Raw genomic sequence first — 12,722 nt, 5'->3', positions numbered from 1 at the left:
GAAGGCACCATTAGTTAAAGTGGTGCCTCAGGTTAAGAACAGTTTCAGGTTAAGAACGGACCTCCAGAATGAATTAAGTTCTTAACCCGAGGTACCACTGTACTTATCCAATTCTATTCATCTATCTACTTCCCAAATTGTAAAATGTGGTTTTCTATTTGCATGCCAAAGTTTTCGTATCATTATGACAAGCATCAAGTCTTCCATGAGGCTGGCTGGAACTGACATTTGGCTCATTATTTTCAAGAACTTGAAGTCCATTGGTGGTTGTTCCATCTGGCTGCATCTGAGGGAGAGGTGGCAAAGTAAGGTACACTCTGTAGATTTTGCTCACCTTCTTCCAGAATGGTCTAAATTGAAATCCACCCACCTGGCTTCATCCAAGGCAGAAGAGAGACCATTGACAAGCTACCATTTTGACTCCTTCATTTCCAGATCTGTCTCTCAAGGCAGTGACCACAGAAGAACCTCACTTCCATTTATTTCCCTCCCCATCCCTTTTGAATCATGCCTATTAGATTGTAAACCATTATTTTAAGCTGTGAAGTATCTTGAGTGCACTGAAGAAAGGCAGCTTATATAAATGTAGCAAATAAATTTCAAATATAGGCCAATTGTGCTTCTAATAGATCTCTGGGAAGGAAAGCAGTTTGCTAAGAAATCACTTTGAGATTGTTGAGTACATATCCTCACATAAGATCCTTTTAAATGCTTGAAGACTGTCAATTACACACACACATACACGTACGTCCATGCACGCACAAACGTACACATGCACAAAGTGCTATGCCAAATTGTGTCCTCCAGTTTCTTGAATTCCCTCCACACACCCCACAAAAAAGAAGCTCTGTGTTGCTGCCTGAGTCTCAGGATGTTTTAGAATTTCATTAGAACTGGGGGTGGGGGCGGAGTGTTTGCTTTTCTTTCTGTTGAATGTTTCTCCAGTAGTCTGCAGCCTCCCCACTCAGGAGTGTTTTACCAAAACTTTCTCTCACCTTTAATAATTTTCAGATGATGTTTCTTTTCTCATCTATTGATGGAGAGTAGTTGAGGAGGGAAAAATAAAGAGATAATACATTTTCAGAACAGCACCAGCTGTTTCCTGGCCCTCCCTTCCACAGCTGGTTTGCCACTGATACCTTGAATTGCTCCTAATGACCACTGAATTTCAGGCTAATGGGAAACTGCCCCACCACCTTTGCCTAGCTGCCTGCCTTCCTACTGACACCCAGGCCAGCTCCCTCCTCCTTTTTAAGCTGCATTTGTAGAACTCAGCCAGGAAGAGGATGGGGACAATATTAAAATTAAAATTAATTAATATTAAAATTAATTGGTTCTGCCTGTCATTGGCTCTGGCTCCACCTATTGTTTCAGCTTGCTGACTTCCACCCTACCAGCCCAAATGGGCACCTGCCACCGCTGCTTATCCCTCCCCCCACTCCAGACCAGGTAACCCTACCTCTGTGAAGGCTGAGGCTCCTCATCATTTGCTACCATTTGCATCAGGGCCTCCTGTACTACTGCCTCTTCCCCTACAACCACCTTGATAACTTAATATGTATTTTCAGTCACTGTCTTATCAAATATGTCTCCTTTCCCTAAGCTGCTTAATTTCTTCTGCGATTCCACCATCACACCTAAGGCGGTTGCAAGTTTTGGGATACACAAACAGGCTCTCCTTGGCATTCTGGGATAGGATCTCTGCGAGCCATTGCCAAAACAATATGTGCATGCAGCATTTCTGAAAAGCAGCCGGTGCAAACAGAGCCTTTAGGGAAGACTGATCCATTTGCCACCATTAATCTTAAAAGCCAAGGGATTTGAAATAACGATTGTCCCAGATAGCTTCCATTCATGGGTGAAAAGAGAGTGCGGGGAGCATCATTACCCAGTCACTGTAGGAAGAAGCCACAGAGATCTGCATAGTCTGCATAAGCAATGTACCTCAAGCATTTTAGAAGCCTTACAGAGGATAGGGCCATGTTTCTAAAATTCATATTCAGCAAAACAGCCCCCCTCCTTCATTTAGATTTCAGACTAATGGCCATATGGTTGTTGTATTGTATGCTCCACAAACCATTCCTTCAAAGTCTTGGAAGGAATCAAAGTTCACCAAACTGTGGCCAGCCTCAAGCATTCATGGCAGTGATCAAGCTTTCCCCTATTGTATTAGTTACCATGAGGTTGCTGAAAAGGTCAGGCTATTGCAGGGGTAGCCAACACAGTGCTCTCCAGAAGTTGTTGGACTACAACTTGTATCACCCCTGGCCTACGGCCATGCTGGCTGGATCTGATGGGAGTCCTCCAGCATTTGGAGGGCACCCTGTCAGCTGCCCCTAGGCTATTGTATAATGCTTTTCCACCATGTAATTGGCTTAACGACACAATATGCCAGCCCTTCTTTTCTACAGAGCAATAATAGCTTTTCTGAAATTTGTTTCTGCTATATTCCAGAAGTGGTCAACCGCCGCTTTAGTGGTCTAATATGCATTTCCTCCCCTCGACTTACCAAGACCCCACTGGTTTTGGAAATGGCAGAGAAAAGAAAGTTACTGTAGACAGAGCAGTGGAATGAGTGGAGCCCAGCACCCTGATGGGGATGCAGATTGTGCACTCCCCAGTTATTGGATCAATCATTTGATTAGACTGACTGGACCGGCTTGCAGATTTCTTTCTCTCTCTCTTTTTCTCTGTCTCTCTGTGTGTGCATATGGCAGTGTGTGGATGAGAGGATGTCCACACCATGCCAAGCCAAAGGTGAATGTGACTCTCAGGCCAAAAAAAGAATAGCCACTCTTGTTATAGCCATTCCATTGCTCCTGCAACTATGCAATTTTTCTACTCAACAAAGTAAAATCACAGTTGCTATTATAAAATACCTGCAATAAATAAAATCCTTATTTCAGCCTGCTGGTTGGGGATCGGATCTTTGAACGCTTGCTGCAGATGAAAAGAAGAAACAACCAACCTCCTGCTCATACAGGCATGTTAACCGTTAGCCTGGTCCTTGTTCTGAAGATCTACTTTTGTTGAGTGTGCATGAAGTTTTTAATGTGGGAGTAGAGTGCAAATAATCCCCCGTGAGGTGGTACATTCCAGCAAGAAACACATTATATGGGTTTGTTGATCATGTGTTTAGTCTCTGAGCATTCCAAAATGGCCCTTTTCAAAGATGTTGCCCATGAGAGGACAATCTCTTGCTTTTTACTGGGATATAATGGGTTCTATCCAATGCGGACACGGGTGGCGCTGTTCCGTGCGCTGCTCTGGTTCGCCAGAAGTGGCTTAGTCATGCTGGCCACATGACCCGGAAGTTGTACGCCGGCTCCCTCGGCCAATAAAGCGAGATGAGCGCCGCAACCCCAGAGTCAGTTACGATTGGACCTAATGGTCAGGGGTCCCTTTATCTTTACCTCTTTATCTAATGCTAGCCCTATAAAGAGCAGACCCACTGAGGTTAATGAACATGCCTAACTTAGGAACCTTCATTTCAATGGGTCTATCCTGAGTAGGATGAGAACTGGGTATAACCTGTTTAATGGCATGTGTTATGTTCTATTTCCCTTCCCCCAGTCTCATGCCCACCCATCTGTCTTCCCAGAAAAATATCTATCTTTTCTACTGAATTGATTTCAAAACATATTTCCCATGGAACTTGCTGTTCCTCAATAAACAAATGAATGTGCTGTGTTGATACCGATATTTACATGATTCACTGTACTTAAGCACAGTTAGCCATTAATTTATTAACTCACAAGAAAAACCACAGGGAAAATATCAGCTTGTCAAAAGGCTAGTCTCTTGATATAATGAATTTGGGAAGTGATGCATTGTACAAAGAAAATGCAGGTACCTTTGATCAGCTGGAGAAACACAAGACAGGTACGGATGACTCTAAGAGATTGGGGTGACCTGCATCCTCAAAGGTGGTGGGGAGACAGGAATATCAGCAAGCACAGCCTGTCATGTCATATTACTACAGAACCAAAAAAACATTGTAGCAGAAATTCCCTCCCTCTTAAAGGGAACAGACCTTCTGTTTGTGACTGTATCCAGCCAGCCTAGGTACGGTTCAGTGGTCTATGAGAGTGTGACTGCATAACTGCACATCCTGAGGTGCTAAGAAAACATGGAAAGTTGGGGGAATTCCTGCTTAGGTAAAGCACTGTTTGTGCTGTGAAGCTACTGTATCCTTCAGGTGCCTACAATACAATTTGGTCAATGCTAGATGCACAAGTCTTCCATATGAGGAGGTGTGGTGGGTTCTGGGGAAAACTGATTCTGAACACTGTGGGCCAGTTTCAGGGTAGTCAATGCAGTGCTCACCATATTTTTTAGATTACCACTCCCATCAGCCTCAGCCAGCGTGACCAATGGCCATGGATGATGATAGTCAAAGTTCAACAATATCTGGAAGGCATCAACTTTGGCTGTCCCAGACCTAGTGTCAGGTAGGTAGCCATGTTATTCTGACACAGTCGAAATAAATATATATATATTTTTAAATGTTCAGTAGCACCTTAGAGACATGACCTAGTGTGTACTTGTCTTTTCTGTTGTCATAAACACTGTAAGAGGGAAACACTTCTTAAGCACTTTGGGAGGAAGGAATTCAGAATAGCACAAAATGTGCAATTCTTTTTCTCAGAAAAATGATTATTTTCACTATAGTTATCCCAGTACCCAGAGATATGAGATGGGGAAGATGGATTCCATCTGGATCCTGAACCACAATTTTGCTACTACTGCTCTAGTGTCTATTCTGCTCTTGTAGCAATTGTCCCTGACTCTGAACGCCTTCACCCCCAAGTTCTGGAACTAATGTTGCGATCTTTCTTTGGCTCAAAGTTAAGGGTGGCCTTGGGGGGGGGGTTAATTCCAGGAATCCCAAGCAGGGCGATTTTGCTCACAAAATGCTTACAATGATGGAAGGGCATTATGAGGTGCTTGTTTTTGATTCCCCTGAAGTCCCCTACGCCCCTTGAAAATTTGCCGAAGCTTATTGGAGATTTTCCAGAATAGCATGAGAAGTCATGGAGGGGGCTGTGGAAGGAAAGAAAAAAGGTGAAGAAAAATAATCTCACTCCCTTTCATCTGCTAGAGCTTCTATTGGATGAAAGGCTTTGACTAGCATTGGATACAACCCCCAGGTTCTTTTGATACAATTCAAAATGAGTTCTAGAGAGTTCACTAAAATATGTTCCCTGTATTTAAAGGACTCTTGTGAAGTTTCCTATTAGATTTTATGCATTTTTCTTTGTTTATGAGATTTTTTTTACTTGCTCTTCACCATAAGGCCCCAGGGCAGGTTACAGCAAAACAGTATAATATACAGATATAAGAAACAGGTAAAATAGTGACAATTATAAAAATAAGAAAAGCTGTTCTAATCAGAATACAACAGTACAATGGTAATTATAGAATGCATTTATCCACTCTGATTTTTTTTTTTTTAATTCCTTCCCTCAGCTGTTTTTGCTTTCCTCATGGTACATATTTATTTTCTGAAATGCATGATCTATTCACAAATATTCATGTGGGTTTCCATGTGGACTGCAGTCAGCACACTGGAACACACTTTCTTGATTTCCATCTAGAAAACATTTGAATATTTACATGCCTTAGCAAAAATAGATTTTCTTAAAATGTAAAAATGTGTCTAAATAATTTGCAGGGTCTACTTTTTTCCTAGTCTGCAAATTGCAGATTAACTTCAATTGATTTAAAACACAGTGGATGATAAGAGGGCCAGAAAGGGGTGCCTAACGTTAGCAGCGTACACAGAGAAGCCAGTTATAAAGGCACCACAATCTTCCTTTGCTGTACTCTAAGCTCTGTCAGACATTACCAGCTTCAGATATGAAATCAAGAACCGATCATATATATTGATCATGCCAACATATAGCAGTATTTACTTTGGATTCAAGCACAATCTGTTTTCCATACTTCTGTTTATTAGCTTGAAAAGTGCTTAGAGCTCTAGAATAATTTACCACTCCCTATCTGAACTTAAAAAAAAAAAATAGTGTAGAAACCTCCTTCCATAAACACTTCTGAATATCAAGGTGGTTGTGTTGTCCTCTTGCACCAAAAAGTGGAAGACCGTTTTTCAGGCACACAGTCATTAGGCCACCATTTCACAGTCAGCACAAACAACAGCACAAGCATGCTCTGTGTTCCTTCCTTTTGATTCACATTCAATTTTGCCAAAGTCAGGGTTATGGACTCCGGCCAGCCAATCCGGGTGGCCGGTGCATGGCTTGGCTGATTTAAGCTACTGTGCGGCCAAGGGATCTCCCTTGTTTGTCCGGCTTCTGCGGATCTCCCACCCACCCTCCCTCTTTTCATGTGTCCTCTTTCTTGGCCTTGCCATGGACCTTGGTTGGTCACCATTGAGGGGCCTGGTAGGCATTTTTCCACTTGGCAAATTGGCACTCGCCATTTGGTTTTCGCCTACCTCATAGCAATCATCACAACTTTTGTAAGGTTTGGCAGTTAGGCATTGGTAAAGCCTGGTTTGGGGGAGGGCAGGTTTGGCCATCACCTGCCCCTCCATGTAAAAGGGTATTCCATTAAAGGAATCCAGGGGTTGTGGTTCCTGCTCGAAGCCCAGGTGGTTGCTAGGGCCATGGCACAGCCTTGCCTGTGACCCTGGGGGAGCTCTAGTTGATGTGCATCAGCAGGGCTCCCCCTATTGCTGGTTGACCCTTACCAGGCTCCCTGCATGGTGGGCAGGCGTCACATATAGTTGGTTTAATTCCAATGCCTAAGCCAATACCACTCACATTCTGTAACCAATAAACTTGTGGCCTAAATTTGCCAATTGAAGCTAAAATACTGAGTCCCGGTATATTATTCACCATAGCGGGGAGGCCTCGGTGTCTTGACATGCAAAAGGGATTGATAGTTCAACCATTCTGTGAAGCAGAGGTGCCAGCTTCTCCAGAAGATCGTGTGTGTGTGTGTGTGTGTGTGTGCAATGTTGCACGGTGTCCTGATGTCACATGCATGACGTCCTCTGAAAATTGAGGGTGCCCAGCCCCCTCACAAAAATATATTCAGAGGGCTTAAGCTGCCTTGGCCCCCTAAGAGTTGGCACCCCTGCTGTGAACTGTAGCTCTGGGAGGGAAATAGGGGTCTCCTGACAACTCTCAGCACCAGGCTGACCCACCCATGACAGCTGAGGCAGGTGGTTTGGGTAGCAAAAGCTCCAAAGGTGGTGGTGCTTTGGGTGCCCTGCTGCCTCCGCCACCGGCGACTTCCAGTGAGATCTTGCTGAAATCTCACGAAAGCTCCATGAGTTTTCACAAGAGCTTGCAAGATCTGGCCAGAACCCACCACTGCTGCTTTGCAGGCACCACCACGCCACCTGGGTAAGGGAAGCTTTGGCGACTGCAGGACGGCACCTTCTTGTTTCAGCTCAGGTGGAGAAATGGGACATACATCCCTTGTTCAGCACCCTTAACAAACTACAGAATTCTTTGGAGGAAGCCAATGTGGTATCATCAGAATATGTAGCAGCTTCCTGCACCCCTTTCTAAAATGCTTTGCATAATCTGAGTGACTGTTGACATGGGGGCTTCAGCACATTCCAGGCAAAGTCTAAATCCGCTCTTGCCACCGTCTTTGGTGTCACCACAGTGCCACAAGACTGAGAGCAAACAAAGACTTTATGCGGATAAGGGTTAAAGAAGAAATCCTGTCATGACTTCCTTACAAGAATAAAGCAAGGAAAGATTTAGCAACCGTGTGCCAGTGGGGGATTTTAAAGCTGGATTGTTTGTAGCACATCCCATTTCGGTGCTTTGCTACTGTTTTGTCTAATGAATGGTTTTGCTTAAAAACCCCTCAATTATCTGGAGAGAGTTTATGCATTTCCAGTCCTAAGCAAAACCAGTGTTGATAAGGCCAGAGCGGTTCCTGGTGCATCAAACACGATACATAAAAAATCTGAAACAAATCAACACAACCCGCACATCTGCTGGGGTATGCCATACGGAGCAAATAAAGTCACAAACTCAATTTGGAAAGAAGAACAAATTCCTTCGCAAACCACTTCTTATATTGTTTAACTATCTCATGCATCTTGTTTACACATGGTTATTTTGGGAGTAAAAAGCAAGGTCTTCATGTTTATTGCTCATGTGAATGACAGAACATTCGATTTGCGTCTCCGTCGTGGGAGAGGCTCTGAGACTGAATGACTGTGCTGGTAAGGAGAGAGGTAGAAGGTTGTTATATCGTTATAGAAAGATGTTTGCATGAAATACAGGAAACGACTTGATTGGCATTTCATGAAACCAAGCATCCTGGAATGTAAACTTTAATTTGCTAATTGCATTCAAATCATTTTATACCTATTGTGGCAGATTTTCAAATGTTGCATTTGAAATGTAACTTAGGCCTGCTTGACTTACAACTTGACAAGCCAAGGATACCCCATCAGCCCCATGCTGGAAGCTTCCTCCACCCCCTAAGTCTCCAAGGACCTTGTAAAACCACTGTTTTTCTTCCCACCCCTCTTCTTTCATGGGGAAGGGGCAAAAAGAAAAGACCACCCAAAACTGAGATGGGGCTGGGAGAGATTTCTGAGAATTGGGGGGCAACGGGCTTGGTTTAATTTACTTTGCAGTCAAGAAATCACCATGAAAATGATGCTCCATAGCATTACTATGGTGATCTGGTGCAGGAAGAGTAACCCAGTTGGCAAGAGTATAGAAGGTTCTGGAGTTGAGGGAGCCTTGCTGGTTGTAACAAGTAGCCAACAAGGGTGTGTGGTTTTTTTTTAAAGTGTTAGTGAAAAAACAGGACCCTTCATGGGCCAACTGTCAGAAGGTAGTTTCCCCCACCCTGAGATTTTGTGTACAATTGTGTACAATTGAAGCAACACATATGGGCATTTTAGATGTTGATGGACTACAACTCCCATCATCCCTGGCCATTGGCCATGCTGGCAGGGGTTAAAGGGGGCTGGTGTCCAACAGCATCTTGAGGGCCATAGGTTCCCTGCCCCCTGGACTATATTGACTAGCAGTGGCTCTCCAGGAATTCATATGGGATCTCTCGCACCCCTGCCTGGATATGCTGGGGACTGAACCTGGGACCTTCTGCGTGCAAGACAGATGTTCTACCATTTAGCTACAGCCATTCCTGACTTGAAATGGGCTAGTCATGGTGACTTGTGTAACCAAGGGACCTGTATGATGCCATTTGCAGCTTTTGACATCTTAGCAACAGAAGTGGGGGTGCCATTTGGGATTGCTTTCTTATATACCCAATTGTATGTTTTCTGTCCTTTTCCTAAATAAACCTTCTTTAAGAATTCTACTGTCAGGGAATGGCCAGAACTGGAGGAAGCAGTTAGGCATTTAGCCATTGAGCTTGTGACATCTACTGAGTTTTGTTTTGGGAAGTCAGTAGCCTAAGACCTCAGAAAAATCTATTATTATCTACCAATATCTATGTATTTTTTCCTAAGCTCCTTGATATAATCATCTGTAGGCGTATATTATAAAGCAATACTTTTATTGAGTTTTCTTCAATTACACAAACAATGAAACTGGAGAACAGTTCCAGGGAAGCAGTGTCACATATCACGTAATACACACCGTTGTTAAACAAATGAAAGATAAAAGAAATACAATAAAGATACAGCTAAAGAACAAGAGGCCAGGATATTATCATAAGTTTTGAATTTCCATGGATCGATGTAGATTGTTACTATTGATGTATGAAATGAAGTTCCACCAAATTGCATAAAAGGCCTGTGGTCACTCTTTACCTTTGCATGACTCTCATATTATGCGCAATCATCTCAGATGTAGCAATGCCCCATGTTTTTGTACCATAAGGAAAGCTTCAAATCTTCCAATTTTTTTGCTCAATATAAAGTCTTGCAATGGTCAAAAACAAAAACAACAACAACAAACAAAAGTTCCTTGTCTTTAAAACCCACACTTATATTCTCAAATAAAGATAAAAATGACAACTGTGATCTTTTAAAATGTCAATAATTACCTTATATATCTTAGTCCAGACCTCTTTGACTAGTGGACGCTCCCATCGCAAGTGCTAATAAATACCCTGCACTGTAAATTATGAAGTTGGAAATCATACTTTTAGAGAAGCCCCATTCTTAAGTTCTATATTATCCTGCCATTTTCAAGCTATCCCCAGAGTTAGTTTGAGGTCCACATCCTATCAATTTTTCAGGTATGCACCACTAAAAATGTGTGAAGGCTGTACAATGCAAGTGTACAAGTCAGAGAACTGTGACTGTGAATTTGCAGCTCTTTGTCGAGCAGATACTTGGGAACATAGGAAGTGGCCTTATACTGAGTCAGAACATTACTCCTTCTGTCTCAGTGGCAATGGCTTCCCAGAGTTTCAGACAGGAGTCCTAACCTGGGGAATGAACCTGCAACTTTCTGCATCCAAAGCAGTTGCTCTTCCCCCGAGCAATTTTTATCCATAATGACATTATACAGTGATCCTAAGGATGGGGAAGATGTTGGTCCCATGGCAGCCCTTGGTTCATGGCTGAGAGAAGAATAAGGAAGTAAATAGAAATAGATTCTACCGCATCTTTTATCAGAAACCTTATTATCCGACACCCTATTCCACCATTCACTATATTTCTCTCATATTGATTGCCATTATCCTCTGACTGCTGCTGAAAGCCATTTCTCTCTCTTAGGTTTGTAAACTATTGCGCCACATCAGGACCCGTCCTTAGCCAGCTGTCAGAAGATGGCTCCCCAGCAACTACCGGGACTTTGCGTACGATAGAAGCAACACATATGTGCAGCTTCCAGCAGCTCAGCAACTAAGGATTGCAGATTTGTGAATTTGCAACTGTTTGCTCTGCACAGCCACCAGCTGCACACTTAACAGCTTATCTCCTTGTCAGCAAAGCAAAAGAAAAATGAACAGTGTAGAGAAATGACTCACACCATTCCTACGAGGATTTGTTTGTTTGGAAGCCACTGCATTGTCTGGTAGCAGAAGTTTACTTGAAGCTAGAAGAAGCCACCATTGAATTCGCTCGAGGCCTTTCCAGAGGGCCAGTTCATAAGTATCATGTGAACATTTGTTGCTCATTTGTTGCAATGGAGCTCTTGTTTTTCTTGAAGGAATCAGCTCTGTTTCAGGTCACACTGCAGCTTTCAAGCACTACAGCTACAGTACATACCCTCCAAAATTTCTCCGATGAAAATACGGACAGCCTATTTCATCATCATCATCATCATCATCATCATTTTATTATTAATATCCCAACCCCAGCCATTCTGTGCAGCTTCCAACATATATAGAAACATAATAAAACATAAAGCATTAAAAAAACTTCCCTATACAGAGTTGTCTTCAGATGTCTTCTAAAAGTTGTATAGAGTTACTTACTGAATCTCCTTGGCTCAGGGGTCACAGAATTCCATATCCTCCAACATTGATGAAAATAGGAACATCCTAAGGAAAAGAGGGACATTCTGGGATCACATCAGAAACTGGGACAACTTCAGGAAATCTGAAAATAGGGGGGACTTGGAGGGCCTGCAACTAGCAAGTGTTGTCTGCAAGGAAACTGTGATTAATTCTGCAGCTAGCAGGGCCATCAACTGATCATATTAACTGGAGACCCCAACTGAAATTGGAACATTCTGTATGGGCCCTCTTGTCAATGACATGCTATCGGTGGTGCAGTTAGGTGGTTAAACTTGGGACCTCATGGCCTTGCAGTTGCATGGAGGGGGGTCTTTAGATGGTAATATATATTTCTTCACATACTTCAGAATGCAATACAACCGCCCTCCTGGCTCTGGGGGCATTGCTACACAGTGCTGAGTGGGGTTCTGGACTTCGACCCCAAAATCTTGCTCAGAGGGCAGGGATGGGGAAGAGATTTGATTCTTTCTGCATTTTAATGGGAAATGATTTGTACTTCTCTAATTTGTACTTCTCAATCTAATATGCAAACCCAAACACAGCAACCCTTTAGAATTTGTACTTCTCAGAATTGCACAATGCAGTTCTCCAGCCAAGTAATGTGTACCAGTATGCGCACAATAAGGGAATGTGCATTTTCATCAGCACTATATTCAGCAATATTATGAGAAACTTGCACTGAAATACAGCTTTTTTAAAATAAAAAGTTACAAGCTTCTGCAGAAATGTGGAGAACTGAATTTAAAATCGGGGGGAAAATAAAAACTGAAACTGAAATTGACAGGTTCATCCATCCCTGCCTAACAGCACCACTGTATGTTAGGCATACATACATGAGCATGTGAAGAGTTCACTGAGCATCAGCAAAGGTCTAAATCGGCATGAACAAAAAGTCCAAATGAAAGGTCTGAAAGAGAGGCAAAAGCCAACTGAAAAATGATGCTGATTTTTGACAGAGATGAAAATGAAAAGCAGGAAGGACTTTTGGCTCAACCCTTGCATTCACCCATATTTATTTTATTGAAGCATCTTTGAAAGGCTTTAGAAAGCCATTGTCATGTGTCAGGGAACTGACATCGGAGCGGGAGGCGAAGGGGAGGCTCCTAGATGATGCTGGAGAAGGACCCAGCAGCAGGGGGAGAAGCAGCTCAGTGGAGGGGGAAGCATTTAAGCGCAACACCAGGAACAAAAGTGGGCAGATGGGGAAATCGGAGGGAGGGCTCCCGGACTCTTCACTGGAACTCAGTGAGGAGGGGACAGGTCCTCCGCTACCTACGCCC

At 43.1% G+C, this 12,722-nt stretch overlaps 1 long non-coding RNA gene across 1 annotated transcript; it reads left to right on the top strand.

Moving 5' to 3' along the window:
• Nucleotides 1–3,796: 3,796 nt before the first annotated feature.
• On the top strand, nt 3,797–11,353 carry LOC308458973. The gene is made up of 2 exons (XR_013977795.1): nt 3,797–3,882; nt 10,697–11,353. It is a non-coding gene; the product is annotated as an uncharacterized lncRNA (long non-coding RNA).
• The last annotated feature ends 1,369 nt before the right edge of the window (nt 11,354–12,722 follow it).

The sequence above is a fragment of the Podarcis pityusensis genome, assembly GCF_964106645.2.
Source record: "Podarcis pityusensis genome assembly, chromosome: 12".
NCBI lineage: Eukaryota > Metazoa > Chordata > Lepidosauria > Squamata > Lacertidae > Podarcis > Podarcis pityusensis.
The sequence above is the reverse complement of the archived record's forward strand: the minus strand, read 5'-3'. Positions and strand labels throughout refer to the sequence as shown.